Here is a 24,836-nt window from a genome sequence, read left to right as displayed (position 1 = left end):
TGGCTGCGAGACCCGCTCCTATGTAATTATAAATAACGAATTCTAAGGCAACGCAAATGTTATGGTTAAAAGGCTGAGCTCATAGGTGATGATAAATAACATAGTTATGTATAATATATTAAATTTCTGAATTTATATGCCTGTAATTATTACACACTGTAGCTTTAACAGTAAACCTCAGTAAAATTAATTGAATAAATGTTACAAGCTTCTATTTTAAACTAGAGGAACAGATTGTGAGCGAGTACAAATAGCCAATAATTACTCACAGAATGTAGTAAACCAATATGGCTGCCTGTCTGAGCGCTTTAGTTTTCTTTTCACACAGATTCTCAGCTATGAAGCTCTCAAAAGTTGACAAATCCTTTCCTCTGCTAATGTTTGCGGCAGTTCCTAGGAATTGAGTGACCCTGGTTTATACTTTCATCGTCATTGTGTAACCCTATGTAATTAAACGTGTAAAGGGTATAGCCACTGGTTTGGGGTGGTCATGCTCCTACTGATGCAGGCTGCATGCCGACTGACATTTTGAGCAGATCCAGAGCAAATTAGACACTGTTTCAAAAACAAAACAACAAAAAACCCCTTTGAGTCATTACAATATAACTTTGACTAAGCAACAGACTTTTTATATTTGTCTTTGATAGCAGTGTTTGATTTCGTTCCACCATTTCAAATTGCTGTTTGGATGAGTGTTTTTCTCCAAAACTATAAGAAAACTGCCTGCCTGTAAAGTTCAATTAAACTGTTATAATTATGACTCACTTATAACTTATAAATAAGTTGTCTTTAATTTCTTGACATTAACTTAATGATGACTGTTTTCCTTTTAGAGGATTTTTGACTTTTTTTCTGTCCAACAGACCAGTTAAATGAATGTTTTCTCTACAGAATATCTTATTAAGTACTAGATACTATTAGTATTAGGATTTCGATGTAAATGTTAAGTTTATTTTCGCAACTGGATTTAAATAAAAAAAAAAACAAATACAAAAAAAACAAAAACAGAGGGAACGCCCAAATTGTTTTTGTTCTTTTTTTTTTTTGGGGGGGGGGGGGGGGGGGTGATAGATCAAACTGTATATTTGCACACTTTCTCTTATAATGACCAGAGTTAAAAATTTATCTAAATCTCATAAAGTGGCTACAGCTGCCGTTAGGCTCTCTCTGCTTCCCTCAGTGCTGTCTGACAGGCAGCTGCTTCATCTTGAAATCCCCAGCAGAGAGGAGACCTGCTCCGTTTCCCCAGAACCATCGTTGTGTCTCCAGTCTAGTTTGGTGTTTACCTGGATAACATACTAGACTAGGGACAACTCGGAAGCCATCTACACGAAGGGACAAAGCAGATTGTACAGCCTAAGGAAGCTTAGGTCCTTCTATCCTTATATCTTCTATAATTCTGTTGTGGAGAGTTTGATCTCTTCTACCATCATCTGTTGGGGTAACAGCATCAGAGCTAATGACTTAAAAAAGCTCAACAAGCTAATAAAGAAGGCCTTTCTAGAAATTCCTCTAGAACCTCTGGACATTATTTCACAAAGGAAGATTCTTCATAAAGTAAAGAACATTATGGACCACAGTGAGCATTCTCTTCAGAAAACTTTTAAATTACAACAGACTGTCTTCAGTGAGAGGCTTCTCCAAATCCGGTGAGATGCAAACAGCTACAGAAGATCCTTCCTCCCTACAGCTATCAACATCTACTACACCTGGATGAAAAAAAAAAAAAAAAAAAAAAAACTATAAGTTACTGCAACATTTATTTTCCCTTTGGGATGAATAAAGTATTTTTGAATTTAATTGAATTGCAAAGCACATGAGCAAAGCTGCTGATGATTCCACCCTTGATCACAAAGCAGGATATTAATATAATGGAAATATAGTTTTCAATCTTTTTTTCTCCTCTGAATCTGTTGCAGTAAAATAATCACCTGATATCCACACAGCTTGAATCACTTCTTCGCCTCATAACGTGCTTCACTCTGATTACTGTCTGTTTGGTGAAATTAGAAGTATGCTGTATGAATCGGGCGATGTATAGGAGTTCTTATTTTATTTCATATAGTTAAGTTAATGTAAGTTGGATTTCAAAGATATTTTAACAACAGTCACATGGTCAGTTATAGCTTTGTTTCAGACCCCATGGTGCAGTGGGAAGCTTCCTGTCACCAGCTACAGCAAAGATGGCTGAATGAGAATAATTTGATGAGGAAAAAATGGAGCGAATTACAAGGGAATAGTAGAGGAAAATCTGCAAGATGCTGCAAAAGGCTTGTGGTGAAAGTTCACCTCTGAAGACCCAAAACATGCAGCATGAGACACAATTGAATCATTTGAAGCATATGTTTTATATATATATATATTTATATATAAATATATATATAATTTTCTTGTTGAAGTCCCCGACAAAAATGTGCTGAAATGTTTAGAAAGTACTGAACTGAAGGAGGGATGCAAATGCATACCACCTTTCTGAATTTTTCTGCTTCTACAGCGTGTACTCCCCGCTTTGTCACAGCAAAATCCTTCCGGAATATTCAAAAGGTTGTGATTGTAACCTCACAAAGTGTTAAAACCCCCAAGTTAAAACCCCAGAGCACTGTAAATGTGGGTCAGTAACCAGTCTCCCAGGTCGGCAGTTCAGAAATATTTTCTAACACTGTCTCGTTAGAATGACTCATTTAGCTACAAAAAACAACACTTTGTTGGGTGTGTTTTCCAAAAACATTAGACATGATTCAGAACAGTGGGAAGCCGTTACGAGGGCTCAAAAAGTCCCCAAATTTCCTCGAGCGACTGAGTTGGGTGCGTGCATGCTCACCACACTGCAGCATTTGACACCGATACAGGAAACAACTGTGGTTTCCAGTGCTATTGTGTTCGCTCCATGACTCAGCTGCACTTTCACTTGCAGAGAGCTAAAGAAACAAACTGGTCAGTCAACCCTATTTACAGGACAATGGACGCAGCCTGAATCATATTCTTTTCCATACCGCCGAGTTCAAATCAGCCGGACATGGACAGGGCAAATTCTGACTGGGTGTTTCAAAAGCGTTGCAAGGCAAAACCTTAACTACATAGTCCATTTTCTTTGTATTGTTTGTGAGAATTTCACAAAAAAATACACTGTAAAACGAATCACGCCTTTCCACATTTAAATACGATTAGTTATAGCTAATGAACTGCAATGTTTTGGTTGTAAAAAAAAGAAAAAAATACTAAAAAAAAGTTTGGACCTGAAGAGAGCTCAGCTAAGGATTAGAAAGGTAAAGGAATAGAAAGCGCAAAGATCGCTGTCCCATGCCAACAACGGAACACAAACCACTATGCTTTGTAATCAGTGATTTATGAAGGCTAAATTTCAGATGAATTTGTTTTAAAGAGACATTATGTAAGTTTTACTGAAAAATATAATTAAAAAGGCCCTTTTATGTGACCATTTACGACTAAAACATGGTTTGATGAGCAGTAGCCTATTTTCCTGAATTTATTTTGGGTCAGAAGTTTCCGCGCAGTTTGGCGCATGGGACATTGAGCGTGTACATGGCAAATATATCCATATATTTAACATAGATTTTGTGGATACGTAGCAACCAACATCAAGCTCAACTTAGACACCAATGGCAACTCTATATAAGGTGAAATAAGTTAAAAATATTACCTCGTTAAGCATGATTATGAGCTACAATAACGTGCAAAAGAGTACTGCAGTTCTGTGTTTTGGCCACATGTGACAGTATAATGAGCAAACTCTGTAATGGTTCTTTGAAATTCAATCTTTAACAAAGGAATCAACAATTTAATTAATCGAAACAAAATTAAAAACATCTAAATCTTAGAAAAAATACATATGAAATAGTTTCCTAGCCAGGATTTCAAAGTAAAGGAGTTAAAAAATTTAGAGGCTAAAAGGATTTTTTTAAATAAACAGATATGATAAAAAAAAAAAAAAAAAAAAAAGAACTATTCAAAAGACCAGACTGGTCCCAAGCCCAGAATACATTCAGGTTACTTTAGAATCCATCATGTTGATAGTCTACCTATACTGTACTTTAAATGGTGTTACCAAGGAAAACTATTATTTTTCTTCATTCTTTAATGAGATATTGCTTTTGCAAATGCCTGAGTTCATTAAAGATACACAATACAGGGATTTGGCCAGTGTATTTCTGCGTTTAAATCAAATTTTATAAAACATCTGAATTGACATTTCATTTTTGTTTTTTGTTTTTTTTTTTCTTTTTTATGGCTCAATGAAATCAGTGTGCTTTACGCTAACCTGCAAGGCTTTTAAACCTGGGTTTGAAAGGTGACAAAGCCATTCACGAGCACATATCAAGGTGCTCATTCGTGAGCCTGGATCGATATTTATTTTTGATTATGTTCATGGAGGGGAATCCCGCTTCACAGCAGTAGGTTGAGCTAAACATACTCAAAATGTGCAGGGTCATCTATGAGCATGCCATTTCACTGTCACTAGTTCACCGCTGTTCTTCCAGCAGTTCACACTTTCTCTGCCTTCTTTTTCTCATCATCTTCTCCTTCTTTCCATCATCCGGCACCATGATAATAGTTCTCAATCCCAAGAGAAAAAAAGAGACCTGAAAATCTCCAACATTCAGAAGTTTGATTTAATTCAAAGCAAAGTGCATTTGAGAAAAATGTGTTGATACTAGGGCTGAAACGTAAATATCGTAATTAATCGATTATTGAAATAATCATCAACTAATTTAGTAATTGATTAATCATTAACTAGACTATAAAGATGTCTTTAGCTGACAGAGTGACCCTCTTACAGTAGAGCAGGAATTATATTAAAACTGTAAAAAAAAAAAAATGTATTTCAGATAAGAGAAACGTTTTCATCTGTCAATACGTTCTGTAATCCATAACAAGTGGAAAGGTTTTAGTTTCACCTGGTTTATTTTTGTAAAAAAAATCTTTGGTAAGGAACCTTTGGCAATCCGATTATTAATTGATTAATCAAAAAAAAAAATTGACGGATTAATCGATTTGCAAAATAACCGTCAGTTGCAGCCCTAGTTCATACATTTTCCGACGAAAAACGTTGGAGTCTTAACTTCAGATGCATTAAAGAAAAACGCTTACAAAAATTTATTTTGTATTTAAACATCAAATTTCAACAGAATTTGAACGAGAAAAATCTGTCTTGATTCTGAATCCTGACTGCGTCACTGCATAATAATACACAACAACATGAACTTTACCGAAGCACAGGGGCCATCATTTAAGGTGTGAGACCGACAGAAAAATAAGAAAGAAAAGATGCAGGCTTTGGTCAGAGAGACACGACTCAGACTCAGTGTATTAATATTCATCAATAAACTGCTGGAGCCTCAGATCTGAAAACGACACACTGAAATGAAAAATGTTGATACAGCTGTTTCACATTTTGGTGAAACAAAGAGCAGAAATCCTTGTGAAATGGCTGGAAAAGCCTGCAGGTGTTTAAACAACCCGGTCATCACACACCAATACAGTGTCATGATTTACTTTTCATAACTAGAGGTCCACTGTAGGAGAACGGAAAGCGTCGAGAGTCTTTATCTCCAAACCAGCTTCCAGTGAAATCGAAAAAAATCAAGGGCTGAAACAATTAATTGTTATTATTCAATTTTGTTGTTTGCTCATAAATAGCTTTTTAGAGCATGCAGACTCTAAAACATGCTATTAGCTGAAAGAACAGCCCACTCAGAGCAGTAATTGTGCCGGAAGTGTAAAAAATATATGAAAATATTGCATCTAAGAAGAAAAACCTTTTTTGTCCATTAATATGTTTTATTCAGAACTCCTCCAGCGTCTGAGTTCTAGCTTCTCTTGGTTTAAAATTCTGTATAAAATCTTATTAAAGGTAAGTTTTGCCATCTGATTACTAATCAATTAATCCAAAAAAAATCTCAACAGATTAATTGATTTGCAAAATAATCATTGGTTGCGGTTCTAGAAAATACCCTACATAAAGAACACAAAATCTCAAAAAAAACAGATTTCAAATTCAACAAATGAAATATAGATTTAAAATTAAATAGAAATAGGAAACATAATGTCTCAATTACCCCCCCCCCCCCACAAAAAAAAAATACCTAAAACCTTTAATAATAAAAAAAAACATATATGCTGTTTTAAAACATACACTTAAGTCAATTTAAATTTTATGTAAAAAAAAAAAGTGTAATTATTATTGTTTTTTATTTTGTCAAAATTGTCTAAAATGAATCATATGAAATTGCTTTTAGTAGTAAAATAATATCGACATGAAAGAGAGAAAATGTGAAAATCTGAAGTTTATCTGACACAAGCAAGGTATAATAAAGGTTATTTCTCAATTTCTTTCTTTGTCTGCTAATGGACTTTTGCCTGTAGTTAGTATAAAAACGTTTCTTTTTGGGACTGAAGACGTTTTTATATTACAATCAAGGAGCTGGTTTTCTGCTAAAAGGAATCCTATTTTGGAGATTAATCTGACATATAATGGGCTAAAGATTCATCTTTAGAAAAAAAACTTTGTAGTACTTAAATCTAAATAAAATGTATACCTTTCTTTTCAAAGACTGTCAATAACTGACCTGTTATTACAGGTATAAAAATCATTGGCGATTTAAAAAATAAAAAATAAAAATGGCCACCAGTCGCTGCAAAATCAAACCTTGAGTTAGTTCCCTGTAAACTTAGAGAGAAAAGTGTTTAAGTCCCAGTAATAACCCCAGCATGAGAACCAGTGGCGTGCCCAGTATAGACGGCTGGTTTCTGATACCTGACCACGGCGAGTTGGAAGAGGAAATAGGCTTTGGATCTGCTGTGACCGAGCTGACGAGCTATAAGCTGATTAGCTCTACCCCTCCTCTTCTGATTCTTTGAGCGCTGACAGAGTTATGAACGCTGAACAACACGTTTTTTTTTTTAAGGTGTTTTAAAACTCAATCAGATTCCCAGAACTCCACTCTGGTCCTTCCCTGGATCAAATCGGATGATTTCAGAAACCATTCACATTCATTGTGTGATTCTGTTTGTCTGTTTTAGATTATTGATAAGACTAATTAAGCAGGAATTAAGAGGAAAAGTTACTCACAGCTCTAACCACTGTGTTTTCACCTCTATTTGTTCTTTTTTTTATCATTAAAGGGGCAAAAAATTAAGTTCCCCAAAGCAAAGTTAAAAAGCTGGAAGTGAAAAATGAAAGAATTCATTTGCTTTTTGTCATTTGACCCCAACGAACACCGGAGCTCAGATGGGCGTTTTGATTAATTCCTCTGTCTGCCTCTTTGCTGCTGCTGCTTTCTTTGCTGCAGCGTCCTGTGATTGGTTAAACACGTGTGTCAAGGACTGTTAGGATGAGAAGTCTGATTGGCTGGTAATTCAACCCCCCCCTCCCCTCAGGCTAAGGCGTAAATGAGCAGGCAGACGGTAGAGTGGCTCAGGTGGGGTTTGGCTATTAAAGAGAGGGGAAGAAACAATCCTCGGGTAACGCAGCACCAGCATGGCGATGGCGGAAACAACTGCAGGCACAGATATATATTCCCTATATTCCCTGACTGGCTGTAAATACAAAGAAAACGCTAACAATTCATTCAGTTTGCTCCTAAAAGCATAAAACTAAAAATAAACATTTTTTGCAAATAAAAATTTTAGTTTGAGCATTTATGTAATTATTACATTAGAAGAGATTAAAAAAAAAATGTGTGGAATCACATCGAATCCATTAAAAAATAAGTAATAAACAAAAAAATTAAGTCAGAAAAAGAGGCAAAAAAAGAAAATATTCCAGACTCCTTGTTAGAATACAGCAGTGAAAAGTGACGTCTTGGAGTCACTGAGTGTCGATAGCAGCCACCCAGTGCTATCTTCATGCCAACTGGTTGTATGGGAGGCATGCCAGGAACGTCTTTTCTTATCCTACTGACAACAATAACAATCCAGACTGAGCGTTTTCTGCGACAAACACTGCAGGTGGGTTTTGACTTCAGTCATGAACATGTTGTGGAAACACCTGATGCTCATGGTGAAGAATAATAGAGGAATGATGGGAAATACAAGAACATATTCTGGAAAAATCCGATTTAGAAACTCATACACTAAAATAAACTGACATTATAAATAAGTAAAATATAAGAAAAGAAGTGTATTTACAACAGATCGAAAGATATGTTTTGTTTTTTTCTAAGGCTTATGACGATTATTGTAGTTGAAACGATCAGCAATATTGGTGAGGCCGATATTTAATTTTCTTCCTCTATTTACATACCAAAGATAACAACATCATAACAAATTTCACACAAAAGATTGGAGAGCAGATGGAGGGAGTAGCAAAGCATGCGCCTCATGTGATCACAAGGCATGGCTGCCGAATGCTCTACTGAATCAGCAAATACATGCAAGTACCGGCTGACTGCGACACAGTGGGAAAAAACAAGCTAATATCAGCAGAAGTATTGATGCATCTCTAGTATTTTGCCCTTAATCTTAGCAGGTAAATGCAGTGATCTTGTCCTTAAAATAAGATTAGATATCATGCACTTTAAATAAGATAACAGAGTTGTTTTCTATCTTATTTTGACAATAAATCATCTTTGTTGTTAATTGTCTTACAGTACCTAACTGCTCAGATCAAGGGGAAATATACTTTTGATTAAAAAAAACTATTCTATTTCCGTTTTTGCCATGTAGGGTCAGATTAGGTAAAAAATAGTTGACCTAATCTAATAGTTGAAAGAAAAAAAGATTAAAACGAAAACAAGCTTTTTTTAAGAATAAGACTTGTTATCACAGAGGTGAGATTTTAAACATAATGAGGCTAACACTGAAAATAAGACATCAATCATAATGTTTTTTCCTGGTGAAATAAACGTTTTATTATAATCATCATTAACTGGTGCAATTATACCAGTAAAGGGAACATGATAATTGCATTTAATTACTTTTCCAACAAACAGAAGAGAAAATAAATTCTGCCAACAGCAGATTAACCATCATGTCTATTTATTTTTTCAATTTATCTACAGCATTATAGATAATTATTTGACCACTATTTTTTTTTCTTTAAAACATTGAATGTTCTAATACTTGAATGGTCAGACCTGAACTGCTAACACAGTTTGGATGTTTGATAGCCTCAGCCTGTCACCAAGTTTTTCTGAAATCCTATAGATTCAATCTGTTCAGTCTGATTTTCAGAAAGGAGGTTTATTAGCAGGGGCAAAGGTAACTGGGCCAAGACTTGTTAAAAACTAATTTTTTCCGCCCACTTCATAAATACTCATAGAATTGATTTCTCTGATATCTAAATAATATGTTACGACAACAAAACCTGATATTAAAGCTTTTATTAAAGCTTTTCACACAGAGAACCGAAGGTGCAAGTGTTGGTTTTTCTTTGAATTAACATCTATTTTTAAAATTGCAAATAACATCTATAACATACATACACTGTAAAAATGGATGCAAAATAAGTTTTAAAAAAATTTGAAATAGGCGTATCTGCTGATTACTTGAACAGGCAGGTAAAAAGATCAGCCAATGGAATCAGTGTTAATTGATTGATGATTGATGATTGATTGACTGTATCGATCTCACTTTGGAGAAATGTACTCATTACATCAGTTAGTCATAGTCAAAGGAGAAGAAGAATGTGCCAAAGGGAGAAAAAGGTGCATGGGATATATAGAGTATATACAGTGCTTCCACATATGACAGCTTTTTTTTTTTTTTTTATAGCAGGAGTATTATAGTGTTATTGCACAGGGTGTTTACATGGATAATTAAATACATTATACACTAAATACATTTTATTTAAAACTTTAGTTTAGTGCATCGAAAATTCAATTTGAAAAATTTTACCTTTATTTCTCAAATTCTGATTTATTTTTGTGCCAAAAACCTGTGTCCTTGAAAAAGACCAGAGTTATCAAACAAAGATTCAGAATATATAAAATAACAGGCAGCAAAACTCTTAAGTTTGTATTGAATGCATTTCATGCATAAGAGTCTTCAGGCAAACAAATATTCCTGCATGTCATCGTCTTAAACGGCCAATAGGGGGTTGTTGTTCTATCCTGTAATTTCTATATATTAATGCTGCTACTTTAGCATGACACTGGGAGCCAATGGCTAAGGGGAACACTTATGAGGCAAAACCTGCTGCTCACAGTGCTAATTTAGCATCTTAAGCTAACAGCAACAAGTAGCAAAGCTGTTACAATTACCCTATCGTTTGTTTACCTCAAAAATTTTATGCATGGAATAAATTAAATATAAACCTAAGAGGCTTGCTGCTGGTCATTAAATCTGATGCAGGCAATTGGCTAAGCTCCAGTTAGCTTCACTTCTGCTGGTCAAAATGCAGCAGCAACCCTTCACTATATGCACAAGGTTTATCTGTGATCGATTATTATGGTCTCTGTAAAAAAACAAAAAACAAAAAAAAAAATGATGTGTGGCAAGAAAAGAAATCTGAATTTCAAAGTTGAATTTCAATTATAGAAGAAAGTGAAATTAATCAAATTGCATTAAAATAAACTATCCTCCTAAAATCCTCCTATTTTATTCAGTTTCACATTAAAATGGTTGTAATAAAGTAATTTACTTTCAGTCTAATACATTTATTTGCAGATTTTCCGTATGCAGATTCACTCTGGGCAGTTCACAATTTCTGCACATAAAATGCACTTAAAAAAAATGAAAAGGCAAAGTGTTTACCTTCCAGCAGAAGCAAAGCTCACCTTAGTGTAGCTCATCAAAGCTCAAAAGGGCTTAGAAATCCGACCTACATTACAATAACACAGGAACAACACAGCAAAACTGGTTCATTTCGTCACTTTGCACCTAAAGTTGTGTACCTCATTGATCTTCTGATAGAACCAGAGCCTTACAGTCGAACCAAATACACACATACATGATGTAGGACTGAGATACACCCGCACTTCGTGTTTGTCACATCGCACCAAGCAACCCAGCAGATATTGATGACAAAAGTGAGTTTTTCCCAGCAGCGATTCTGCCAATATTTGGAGTCTGTCACACAGCAGTGGGTGTGATTTCCACCTGCAGGCCAGACAGGAAAACAAAGCTCTGCAAGGATTCAACTTACCACTGGGACGTGGTCGACGTCCTCCATCCGCTCCCACAGCACTTTCAGCCTCCTAGAAAAAGAAAAGAAAAATGACTAAAGCCGGTGTATTTGTCCAAATCTCCAAAAAGTACCGTCCATAACCGACGCTGTGATCTGCTGACTCCTAGCCTGTTTGATGTGGGGATTTTTTTTGTTCTCCAAATACACCACTGATAATATGAAGTCTAATATTCAGATCAGAGGAAGAGTGGCTGTTTTGCAGATTGAGGTCAGGATTTGGTACAGGGTGTTATGTAACTAGATATATGGGCCAGAATAATAGTATTACATATGAGACAGCAGTTCAAACTGAAGTCACAGAGGAGAGGGAGTAGCTGAGGGAAAGGCTGCAGGAGCAACTGTATTTAAAGGCCATTGCTCAGAAAGACGAACCCCAGAGGGCTTGTTTTGGTTTTGTTTTTCAATAAAAACTGTTTAATTGCTCTACTTTATTACTATTTCATCCTCACTTTCCTCTTATTTCTGTCGTTCCATCGCTCAGATTTTTGGCTTGTCCTGGATTTTTACCATACCCTCTAGCTAATGCTCTCACTTTTCCCCTTATGCATAAAGATCTCATTCAGGTCTTGTCAATCTGTCATTACTATGTCTGCTTTTTTTTGTTCCCCTCTATTGCTGGAGAAGGGTGAGATATCTGCATCGGTTGCTATGGCACCAGACAGCTCCTCGTTTTCTCACTGAACTGCTATCTGTGATTGTGTCTCTCTCTGTGCAACACTCTGGACATGTGTGTGGGTGGGTGTGTCTGCATCTATGCGACCATCTGTCCACATGTGGGCACAAGGCACGGCGAACATGCATGCATGCAATTAATGTTTGGAAAGGCTTTGCTAGCCGTGATGTGATGCAGCAAAGTGACAACTGGTGGATAAAGATTTATGGCCCCAACTGTAAACCGACATGACCTGCTGGATGTCACATCTGGAGAACATCTGTTTGAAGAGGCTGTGTCTGTATTTCAGTACCTCCATCTTTGAGCAAACCGCTATATTAGGACGGAAGTTTTCCGATTTGCATAAAAGGATAAACCTGTCACAGGATAAATAATAGAAATGTTTAAAATGAACGTATAAAAGGAACCGATGAGAGAAGAAAAAAGTCATTATTTGTAATTTATTCTTTTTCTGTATCTATTTATTGTTGTTAAGCTGCTGCTGGATTATGGAATTAAATTTGGCCCATTATTGTTTTAAGCAATAATCATGTTTTGTCAATGCAAATATGAAGATAAAGCAATCTGGAAACAATCTTTTCCTAAATGTTTTTTTTTTATTAAAAAAAGGTTCTAAAAGTAACTTTGCTGTTTTGTTTTTTTGGACAGATTTTCTCATATCATTGTATTTATTTCTTCAATTAGATTTTTTTTCCCCCAAATATATATTTATTTAAATTTTACAATTTGTACAATTTTAGATTTTATGTTATACTTTTTTTATTATATTTGTTCCACAATGTTTTCTTTAACTTTTTTTTTAAAGATTTGATATTCTGATTTAATTAAAGTTCTCTTTTTGTGATTTACAAAAAATAACAGAAACATTTTTAAAAATCATTTATTAAATAGGTTATTCTCAAACCCTGTTTTTGATTAATACATTTTTCAAACTTGTGCATTTTTTCAAATTTTCATTCACAAAACATATTTGTTTGCACCAATAAAGGAACAAAATTCAATCCGTACTGGAGTTATTTTAGCTTTAATTCAGCAAGTAGATCATTAGTCCATCATGTGTTGGGGGATAAAATGAACAAATGACTGATTTTAAGAGCCATTCTAAAAAAAACGTGTGATTGCAATAGACATTAAATTGTGAAACTAGAAATAAAAACCTGACACTTTATACGTGGCAGTTTTTTCATTTAAATTAGATTTTTGTTGCTTTTTTTTTTTTCTATGGCATTACGTCATTAACTGCAGTTGATCTTTATTTTTTCAGTTGTGGGACAATCCTGGGGAACGAAAACTTTCTTGTACACCGAAGAGAGGCCCAGAAGGAAACTGATGGTCTATACTGGATGGTGGCACAGGGTGATGTGCTTCTATGTTGAACTATATATATATATATATATATATATATATATATATATATATATATATATATATATATATATACACTATATTGCCAAAAGTATTTGCTCACCTGCCTTGACTCACATATGAGCTTAAGTGACATCCCGTTCCTAATCCATAGGGTTCAATATGACGTCGGTCCACCCTTTGCAGCTAGAACAGCTTCAACTCTTCTGGGAAGGCTGTCCACAAGGTTTAGGAGTGTGTTTATGGGAATTTTTGACCATTCTTCCAGAAGCGCATTTGTGAGGTCGCACACTGATGTTGGACGAGAAGGCCTGGCTCTCAGTCTCCGCTCTAATTCATCCCAAAGGTGTTCTATCGGGTTGAGGTCAGGACTCTGTGCAGGCCAGTCAAGTTCATCCACACCAGACTCTGTCATCCATGTCTTTATGGACCTTGCTTTGTGCACTGGTGCACAGTCATGTTGGAAGAGGAAGGGGCCAGCTCCAAACTGTTCCCACAAAGTTGGGAGCATGGAATTGTCCAAAATGTCTTGGTATGCTGAAGCATTCAGAGTTCCTTTCACTGGAACTAAGGGGCCAAGCCCAGCTCCTGAAAAACAACCTCACACCATAATCCCTCCTCCACCAAACTTTACACTTGGCACAATGCAGTCAGACAAGTACCGTTCTCCTGGCAACCGCCAAACCCAGACCCGTCCATCAGATTGCCAGATGGAGAAGCGCGATTCGTCACTCCAGAGAACGCGTCTCCACTGCTCTAGAGTCCAGTGGCGGCGTGCTTTACACCACCGCATCCGACGCTTTGCATTGCACTTGGTGATGTATGGCTTGGATGCAGCTGCTCGACCATGGAAACCCATTCAATGAAGCTCTCTGCGCACTGTTCTTGAGCTAATCTGAAGGCCACATGAAGTTTGGAGGTCTGTAGTGATTGACTCTGCAGAAAGTTGGCGACCTCTTCGCACTATGCGCGTCAGCATCCGCTGACCCCGCTCCGTCAGTTTACGTGGCCTACCACTTCGTGGCTGAGTTGCTGTCGTTCCCAAACACTTCCATTTTCTTATAATACAGCTGACAGTTGACTGTGGAATATTTAGGAGCGAGGAAATTTCACGACTGGATTTGTTGCACAGGTGGCATCCTATCACAGTTCCACGCTGGAATTCACTGAGCTCCTGAGAGCGACCCATTCTTTCACAAATGTTTGTAAAAACAGTCTGCATGCCTAGGTGCTTGAATTTATACACCTGTGGCCATGGAAGTGATTGGAACACCTGATTCCAATAATTTGGATGGGTGAGCAAATACTTTTGGCAATATAGTGTATATATATAGATCCGCATTTGGTGCTATACAGCCTATAAACAGGGACCTATATACTTACATCACAATTTAAAGCACGCTGCAAAACCTCATCTAAAAGTAGATAGGAACATTTTTGAAGTAAAAGTTTATTTGCCTTTAATGCGAAACGAATACTAACCATTTCAACTTTTGGAGCAGAGCACAAAGCAACCATAAAAAACAAACCTATAAAAATCCACAACCCCATAAACCATCCAACATCACGACCTCCAATTCACCTGATAATGAATGCTATCCATTTTTATTATTATCTGATTTATCAGAAACCTAATTAGAAGTTACAGAACCCTGAATAAACCAGTTATGTAACAGCAAACTCTACTTAAGAAGTATTTCTTTTTTATATATTAATAGGCTGAGATTATTTATTGCTTTTATTAATCGTATTCAATATTTCTGGCCCTCAACATGCTAACCTAAAGCTAGTGCACTTTAACTCGTGCCTTTGTCTCAGATTTATTGTTTAGACTGGACTTCAAAAGTTTGAGACTATGAAAGTTTAGATCAAAGGGAGTGTTATACCTAAATCAATGTTATCAAACATTTTACTTTCTTTTTTGTTTTGTTTTTATTCCTATATTCCTACAGTGACTAGGATGCGTGTTACATTACCTGATATTACAATATTCAAGATGTGGTTTAAACAAAGGCCTGCAGAAAATGTAGAGCTTCAAAGAGCAGGGCAGTGTGAGTTTAAACTAATGCATCACTTGTTCTTTTGGTTTATTTTCAATATTCAATAATCTAGTGTGTCAAGTTTTAAGTCTTAAGCAGAAGGTGGTGTTTCTATTACATGCTTTCCTGCATGTTCTCACAATGCAGGCACCTTGTCTCTCAGGATACTCCAGCTTTGTCTCCTGCCCAAAAACATGCAGGTCAGGTTAACGGTCTGCCCTGAAAACTGACCTTCGGTGTGAATGGTTCCTCCTTTGTGTCTCCATTCTGCCAGGTAATAAACTGATGACCTTTCTAGCTTGTACTGTGCTTTAGCTTAATCTGCTTCCTGCTGTTGTCCATAAATACAAATATGTTTGATATAGAAATAGATCATAATGAGAATTCAATCCCTCTCTTGTAACTGTAGATAAGTGGAATAAGCATCTGGTTTTACTATCCTTTCTATGTTCATTCTATATTTGAATATTTTGTTTTTGTTTATTTTAATTCTATTGATGTTTCTGTTTTCCCTTATTTTCTGCACCAGCAGATGGCAGTGTCTCCATGGTCCTTTCCTTTTCCAAACTCACCATCAGCATTTTATAAAGCAGTGTAAATATCAAATTAATTACAAAAGGACTTTAAAGTTTTAATTAAACAATTTATTTTACCTATCTTTTCCTTAAAGCCCATTTATACTTTAAATTTCTAAGTAAAGGCAGTTAAATAGACAAAGAATAGAGACTTCTCTTTTCATAACAAACTGCCCATATAACACTAATGATGAAAAATCTTCCAGGGAGGACAGCAGATTTAAAATGTCAAGTAAACCAACTTGCAGATAAACATCTAAGCTAAAGTAGCCTGAAACTGAAGGAACTCCATGAACCTGCTGTTCTGACAGCTGAGTAAAGGCGGTGTAAAAAAAAAAGGAGTGAGGAACACTCGTCAGTCAGTGAGGAAGTGCATGTGTGCATGTGTCTCCGTTCATGTATGTGTATGTGAGGAGGCTCTGGCGTTCAGTGAACGGGTGTGTTTTTTCCACTGTGCGGGGCCTCAGGCTTGGGGTAGGGTGAGGCGGAGCTCTGGGGAGGCGCAGCATGGGGCGGGCTGCTTCAGCTGAACTCGGTGCACTGTAACCGCGCTCAGGGCGGGAGGTCACAGAGTCCAGCATTCCTCCAGAGCGCTGTCTGTTTACATGACTGCTGCTGAGCCTGGGGGAGGTGGCAGCTCTACGTATCTATACTATCAGATAAAACACATCTATGGTTATCATCTAACCAGGAGAGTTGTCCTTTCCAACTCCTTCTACAAGCTGCAAGCTGTTCCTTCAGTATTTTTTTATTATCTCTGACTGTACTTGGATCCTCGAACAGAAAACAGGACCAGTTTACAAAGGAAAAGTCTCACCGTGGTGCTTATAGTATCTCAGAAAAGTGAGAACATCACTTACATTTTTAAAAATATCTTATATATAAATATTACGCTTTCATGCGCAGTAATTAGTATTCAGCTTATATAATAGTAGACAGCTCTCCAATCTAAACACCTAAACACAGGTCCCAATATATTTTTTTTTTTCAAATTGATATTCCATTAACTCCCTCTGGTTGCATTTTTATCTATAAAAAAAACAGTTGTATCAACATAATTTTATTGCAACACTTTAGTCCCATCACATATACTGATATTGATCAATTGCTAAGAAAATAAGGTTCTTTTAATGTTGCAATAAACAAAAATGTTAAAGACAAAATAAAAGATAACTTTTCTTTTTGGGGAGCAGAAAGGCAGTTCAGGTTTTGTTCCACCTGTGAACCAAAAGACCTCGCATAGGAACGTGACGCTCTCTCTAAGAGTGAGAGGAAGGTTTTAGGTGCCACCAGAAGGTACTTAATCTTACTGAGACGTCGGTAATCTAGAGTGGGATCCCCCCCAGTTATCCAGGTTGGCACCATAGGATTGGTGTGTATCGGGCAGAGTTAAATTGCATATCGGGCAGAGTTAAATTACCTGTAGATAATGGGAAAGGTTTTGCAGTTCTATGGTAGTAGAACAAAAGGCAAGGTTCTGGGGAATTGTCAACTGCCCAAGGAGAAATTTTGATCAAATGCTAACCCAACTGTTTTTAATAGTCTTTTTTGTTTCTGCATTTTTTTTATTTTATTTTATTCATTTTTTCTTACTTGCTTTGATTCTGTTTTATCCTCCTGTATTTTAATCATGTAAAGCACTTTGCATTGTCTTTGTACTGAATTGTGCTATACAAAAAATTTGCCTTGCCTTGCCTATTGTTTTAAGATGTGTAGTCCTTTTAATCATTTAACTCATAAATTCATATCATACTTCTTATATTTCATAACTGAACATCCAGTTTTATTCAAAGATCTGATAATAGTAAAGTTTTTCAAATTATCTTACATATAGATCATAAGAAGTAACTGCATAATTACTTAAACTAGTTACTTTGATTGTGCAGTAACTTGACTTGACTCCCTTCCCACTGGCTGAAAAAGCTGGTCTAACCCCTTGCTGGTAGCTGCGTGGCCTCTGTCCCCCCGTGGCTGCGCGTCTGGTGACATCATCACACTGCATTAGCGTTGATGATGTCATAACTACGATGGAAATCAGGAAAGCAAACAATGGAGAGCAGAATGGAAGGACGTAGTCAATGCGCTTTATTGTTTCGCTCTATTAGGTGACTGGATCCCTCTCAACAGAGCTGCTCCATGTTTATCAGATGTAAACAGAGTTGTATCTGCTGTTAGTTTAGATGCGACTGGCGCGGTGTGTTGACATTCCTATGTTGTGCTCAATGGTATCACGGAAATCAGTGGGTCAACCTGGGTCTGGTGTTCCAAAAGCGCGCTGATCAGAGCTGAGGCGATTTTAACACGATTCGCTTGCTGAGTTGTGTCGACATGGGTCAGTGAATTGTTCCCACTGCCCCTAAAAGCCAATTGTCCCCGGGTTTAAACTGGGTTTTCGACCATTGGGAAAGTGGTAAATGTGGCTATGTTTATCCACACATCAGGTCAAACAGAGGTCCAAGTTCCGTCCATCCAGGATCAGTGCAGGTCCCAAGGTCAGCAAAGGTCAACTAACATCTCTGCTGAGCCCACATACTGTAGCACAGACACAAACTGCACACAGGCATCAAATTCCAGTCCTTGAGGGCCGGTGTCCTGCACCTTTTTGATATGTCTCTGCTTTTACACACCTCAATCAAATAATCAGGTCATTAGCAGGCAATTCAGTCATTTGGTTCAGGTATGTTCGACCAGGAATATATCTAATAGTCAATGGTCAATGCACTGTTTACTGAGCTAACGATGAATGACTTTGTTGAAAAAAGCAAAAGAGAACATAATAGTGCATACAGGTGTCGCCTTGTGAGCTATGGGACTCGAAAGTATCATGAAAATATCTTAAAAAAAAAAAAAAAAAAAAAAAAACGGAAATCAGTGATGCTGCTGTCTCTGTGGAAGTGTAGCGGGAGCCCTGGAAAAAGTCCAATCAAATGTAGCATGCTTGTTTAGAGTCAACTGCTTTGAAAACTACCCGATATACACCCTATTTAGTACAATTTATGGAAAGGTCTCTAATTGGATTTTTTGGAGCGTTAAAAGATGGGAGTTTGGCTATTCAGACTGCAGTAAAAAAGTTGAATATGAGTCACAAAAGGGTAAAAATTGGCTCACATTTGCCTGTAGTGTGACCCCAGCCATAGTTGCAGGACAACGGCCCTTGAAGATTTGATTTTGAAATCCCTGGTTTACGGCTATCTATCGGTAACAAATAAACAAGTTGCAGTATCAGAAAACCAAAGTCAAATCATTGTTTGTGTGCCAAACAAGTTTAGCCAATTAAGTTTAGCACTTAGATAACACTGTACAACATATTAGACATGATCATTTTCCCTTTGGCTCTCTTCGTCTAAATCAGTGAAAAGCTGTTATTACTGTTAGCCTTTTTGTTCTAGGTATTCTTAATTTTCTCTTTGAGCTAAGGGAACATTCCAAATTATTTTAGGCATTCAGTTGGTAGGCCATTTCACAAAGAAACTCACCCTAACCTTACAAACACACCACAGTTTTTCATTAACTATAACAATTTTTAAAGCACAACCACATCTTTGAAAAATGTGCTTAAGGTCAGGGCAGAGTACAAAGATCGCTTTAGAAAAATTTACGAATAATATAGCCATATCTGTCGAATAAAAGTCCCCAATGGTTCAAGTCTGGTTTTGGTCCAAACTGCAGTACTACAGCTGTATTCATGACCGCACAAATACCAGCGTAGTGGTTTGCTTCTCATCAGACAGAAAGCATTTTGATTCTGACACTCGTCTAGTGTGTCACAGGAAGGTCAACATGGCATCCCATGGCAAGCCATTCCCTGTTGATCTGAGAAAGGAATTGCTGCTCTACATAAAGATGGCCAAGGCTGGAGAAATTCTAGTTGACCAAAGGAACTGCTGGTGACTAGAGCTTAGCAGAGCTGAATGTCATGCTGAGAGGGAATTCAGGCCTTTGTTACAGGTGTGTTGAAGAAGGAATATATACAAAAATTGTATGACGGTATCAGCAATGCATATGGGAACCTCTGACCAAAGATATAGGAAGGCTGCAAACACCATGGAGCTGAGCTGTAGGAGGCTGACCAAGACCATGTACCGTATTTTTACGACTATAAGGCGCACTTAAACGTCTTTTTTTTCCTCAAAATGTGCGGTGCGCCCTTTGGTGCGGTGCCTTATGTGTGTTGTAACTGCGACTTTTGAGACCACCTCATTGAGGAGATGATGAAAGAGTGGCTGAATGTAAGGAGACCAGGTGTTTTTTTTTCCACTCATCACCATCGCTGTTAATATATAACTCCATGCGTGCCCATCTCACAGCTGATGTGAAAAACATGGGGAAACAAATTAATGCTGTGCTCGCTGTTATTCAACCGCTCGACATCGGTGTGAACCGGACCCAGCAGGTGCAGCAGAAGCAGCGAGTTTACATGCAAAGTCAATGGTTGACGCGCGTATAGGCGCAGCAAAAGGTCCCGCAGCGCGTTTTGAGCAGCAGGCGCAGCGCGTCGGGATCGTTTAATCATCTGACGCACCGCCAACGCGCTGCTGCTGCTCGAGATGGAAAAATTGAAGTTTTGCTGCTGGATGCGCCGCATCAACCAATCAGAGAAGCTGATCTGGGAGCTGACAGCGAGACAGACACAGCGCTCTGATGACATATGATATTAAGGCAAATGAAAAAGGCTGGATGGATGAGGAGATGATGAAAGAGTGGCTGAGGCAGGTGTATGTGAGGAGACCAGGTGCTTTTTTCCACGCATCACCATCGCTGCGTGCCCATCTCACAGCCGATGTGAAAAAAAAGGTGAATCAAATGAACGCTGTGCTCGCCGTTATCCCGGGGGGTCTGACAAAAGAACTTCAACCGCTCGACATCGGTGTGAAGCGGCCGTTCAAAGTAAGGCTGCGAGCGGCGTGGGAGCGATGGATGACAGACGGAGACCACAGTTTCAGGATAAGTGGAAGGCGGCGCCGGGCAAGTTACGCCACCGTTTGCGGATGGATTGTAGATGCTTGGACTAACATGTCTGCTGGCACTGTTGTTCAAGCTTTCGCAAAAGCCGGCATTATTTCTGAGGAGCCGCGCTGCACGGAAAGTGACTCTGACAGCGAAGAAGGGGAATTTGGCATGTCTGATTTAGCGCAGCTGTTTAATTCAGAAACAGAGGATGATGACTTTGATGAGTTTGATTAATACTTTGTAATAAATACATGAATAAAGCACAATCATACTCAGTTTTGCTCCCGCTCTATTTTTCTACCTGAAAACTTAATTCAACAGCAGCCTCTGGGCCGGGTCTCCTCCACGTATACCGCGTTGGCTGGCAGGTGTTTTTTCATCTAAATAATCTAAATCTTGCAGCTATATTTGCTGTGATCAGTGGGAATAAAGTAGTTTTAATATGTTTTTAAGTGAGAAAGGCCACCTGAAAACTTCATAATTGCAGTCAGTTCATCCGGATTATTATCCTGCATATACTATTTCTGTCGGAGGCGCTCAGACCCCCACATACCAGCGGTGCACCGACAGTAGAAATCCCTTCATCAGCAGCCTCTAGGCTGGGCAGCCTCCGGGTTCACCGCCGTGGCTGGCAGGTGTTTTTCATCTAAATAATTTAAACTGCAGGCACCAGGATACCGGTAATAAAAGCGAACATATTCCGTCGGCAGGTTTCAGGATTTTAAGTTAATTTAGGAGTGATCACAGCGCTGTGTCATCTGCGAATACATGAATAAAGCACAGTCATACTCAGTTTTGCCCCCGCTGTATTTTTAAATACGCAGTAGAGGTTTTTAAAGGTAGTAGAGGACATGTACCTGTATATAAAAAACGCGCCCTATAGTCCGGTGCGCCTTATGTGTGTGTTAAATACAGAAATGGGACACATAACTGAGAGTGCGCCTTTTAGTACGGTGCGCCTTATGGTAATAGTTTAATAAGTAGGTTCCACTCAGAGCAGGCCTCTTCATGGTGGACTGCAGAAGGTGAGTACCTGTGCTCAGCACCGTATCCAGATGTGATCTTATGAAAGTAGATGTAAAAGTGTTGCCGGCATATCTACAGAAGTTGAAGGGGTCAGCCTTTCATTGCTCAGACCATATTTAAGACATTGCATCACTGTCAATCTTGAAAGGGAGTCTCTTCTAAAAATGATGCTCAGGAAAGCCTATAAACAGTGTGATAAGACAAGAAGACCTAGGACATTGATAACTGGAGCCATATCCTAAGGTCTAATGAGACCAAGTTACTTTATTTAGTTTAGATGGTGTCAAGTATGCCTGGCAACAAAGAACAAGGGTTCTGCAGGTGGAAAAGAGGCAAAGCAGTTATCTGACTATGTTGTATCAAAAGTGTTTCTCATGAAAATGTATAGTGCAAATATTTACAAATATGTGAGGTACGTAGTTATTTTTGTGAGATGCTGTACCCTGTTCTACCCCCTCCTTTTTTCCATTACCAATAAAGGTATAGTGGAGGATTTTTGTGAATTTTTGAAAACACCTGGAAAACACCTGAAAAATGCACATGCACAACCCTGTAGCCGCTCTCTAGAGGGAACGACTATAAAACGTGTGCGAGAGCATGCACAAGCCCATTTTTCATTGTACACTCTGTTTAAATGTTGCTATTTGCAATGCTCATACAAGCTTACTTTTTTAAAGAAGAGTTGCAATTTGTCCACTATGTCAGACTCACCAGTGAAAATGGGGACGAGCAAATAGGACGGCCTTACGTAAACATATCACCAGAATGATTGACAATTAGAAGAACCACTTTTTTTCATGATCCATCCGGAAACAGAACATCCTCCACTATAACTTTAAAGTACATGTACTTACAGGAGAAATATTTTTGCTGATTTATCACCCATGTTAACTCATACTGTAAGTAAGAACTCAATCTGACAAACCAAACTTAACAAACAGGTAGAATGCCTTGGAATAAATTAAAAATATTATACTATTGTTTTGAAAAAACAATAGTATAAAATGTATTCGATATGTCCATTTTATTTTAATATTTTTAATTTCACTTTACAAAACAGTTTTTTTTTTTATTTAATGTGACAAAGCTACACAACATAGTGAATACTTGTGTGTGTATCTGAAAAGCATAATAAGTAAATAGTAAAATATCTGAAAGTGGAAAGCGTATTAAACTACTGCAAACCTTCCAAGAAACTGGCCCATCCGCCAAATCTTACAAGCTTGACAAGGGACACATAATATGACAATAAGTAATTAGAGAAGTACTCAAAAAAGCCATGCTGCCTCTGGAGAAGCAGAGATCCAAAATTATGAGAGTTCTACTGGACAGGCAGCCATCTGCTGCATATCCAAGACATCTGGCCTTTATAAAACAGGGACAAGAGAAAAGCCAATGCTGAAAGAGAAACATACCAAGTCCTCTGCTACAACCCATGGAGAGGATACAACAAACATGTTGAAGAAGAAGAAGGTCATTGTTTAAAAAACTGAACCCTTTTTCTCTTCTTTTAAGGTGATGTTTACTAAGATTTAGGTCCTGACCTTCAGTGATTCAACAATAAGGGGCAATCAATTATATTTTTATTATACGTGCAATAAGTTGGTGAACTTCAAAGATTGCTGCCGAAATGTTAAGACGTAGAAAAAAATTTGGTTCCACCCATTAAAATTAACAGATTGGGTTTTCTTAAGGCACACTGAGAACGGTCATAAAAGAAAGACTCTTTAAAGCTCTATAGCTAAATAAAAAAAGTGATTAAAATGAGAAAATTATTAAAAAAAAAATATTGTGATACTAATTATATTTTTATAAATAAAACACTTTACACCATTAGCTTATCTGTAAGTGCTACAAACATGAGTAAAAAATAAAATAATGATTAGATTAATATATAAATGTAAATATGAACACATGAGAAAGTTGTCTTTGTCTTCTGACAAGTGCAAATATATAAATTGTTCCTTTTGAATCTAAAGAGAAATAATTCTCTGTTGAAAGGAGTAACCACACCCCCTGGTCTCTTTGCATGCTCTTTTGATATTCTAATACTTTTATTATGGGGGCGTGTTGGCCTTGTGGTTAGAGCAGTGCGCTTTTGCTCTGAGAAGGTTGCAAGTACCCGGTTTGATCCCCACAGCCTGCACTCTGGGTCCCTGAGCAAAACCCTTAATCCCACACTGCTCCCCAAGTGCCACACAATGACAGCCCGCTGCTCCCCAAGGGGATGGGCTAAATGCAGAGTTCATTCCCCCATTGTGGAACAATAAAGGGATTTACATTACATTATTTTATATAAACATTCCAAAATACTTAAATCCTATCATTTTCTTCTTTTTGGTTAACTTGTATAAAGATATTTTTTTGTTTATTTATGTTTTTAACTATTGTTGAAAATATATTTACCTTAGCACCCCTCTCTCCATCCTCTGGCACCGTTCCAATACCTTCTTTGTAGCAACAATGACCACAGATATATTTGCATGTCAGTTTGCTCCTAATTTTCACAAATGCCAAAATAGTACAAAAAGTGTGGCTGCAGTTGAGTTTCAGATTTTGAAAATCACTCTCCATGTTGTAATTTTTTTAATTTGCATGAATCCGTACATTTTGGTAATAAGAATATGATCTGCACGTTGATGAAATCACAAACACAGAAAACAGGTTTGCACACGCTATCTGCTGAATTGCACATGCAAATCACTTTGATCCTTTATTAAAGATGAGGATTACATGATCTACACAAATATTCTTCAACCAGTATGATGAGAATGAGCTAATTTGCAAATGGGTAAAACTAGACATCCCCAAAGTCTTGCAGCTACTGTATAATTGTAGCTAAAGGTGGATCTATGAAGTTTACTCTGGTGGTTAAATAAGTTTTTTCTTTACAATCTTTGGGGGACTTTTTGCATTTTGATCCAGTTTTAAAAAGACAGAGCTTATCAGGAAGCCTATGTTGGGGCAATTTGAACAGAACTGCTGCTGGCTAGTCAGTGCTGAAATTTGACTGTAGCTCCTCTATGCTGATGCTTTCACATCCCAGACCCTAGAAGCCAGCT

This window comes from Cyprinodon tularosa, unplaced genomic scaffold (genome assembly GCF_016077235.1).
Source record: "Cyprinodon tularosa strain WSP-4 unplaced genomic scaffold, ASM1607723v1 ctg600, whole genome shotgun sequence".
Taxonomy (NCBI): domain Eukaryota; kingdom Metazoa; phylum Chordata; class Actinopteri; order Cyprinodontiformes; family Cyprinodontidae; genus Cyprinodon; species Cyprinodon tularosa.
This window is presented reverse-complemented; position numbering follows the sequence as displayed.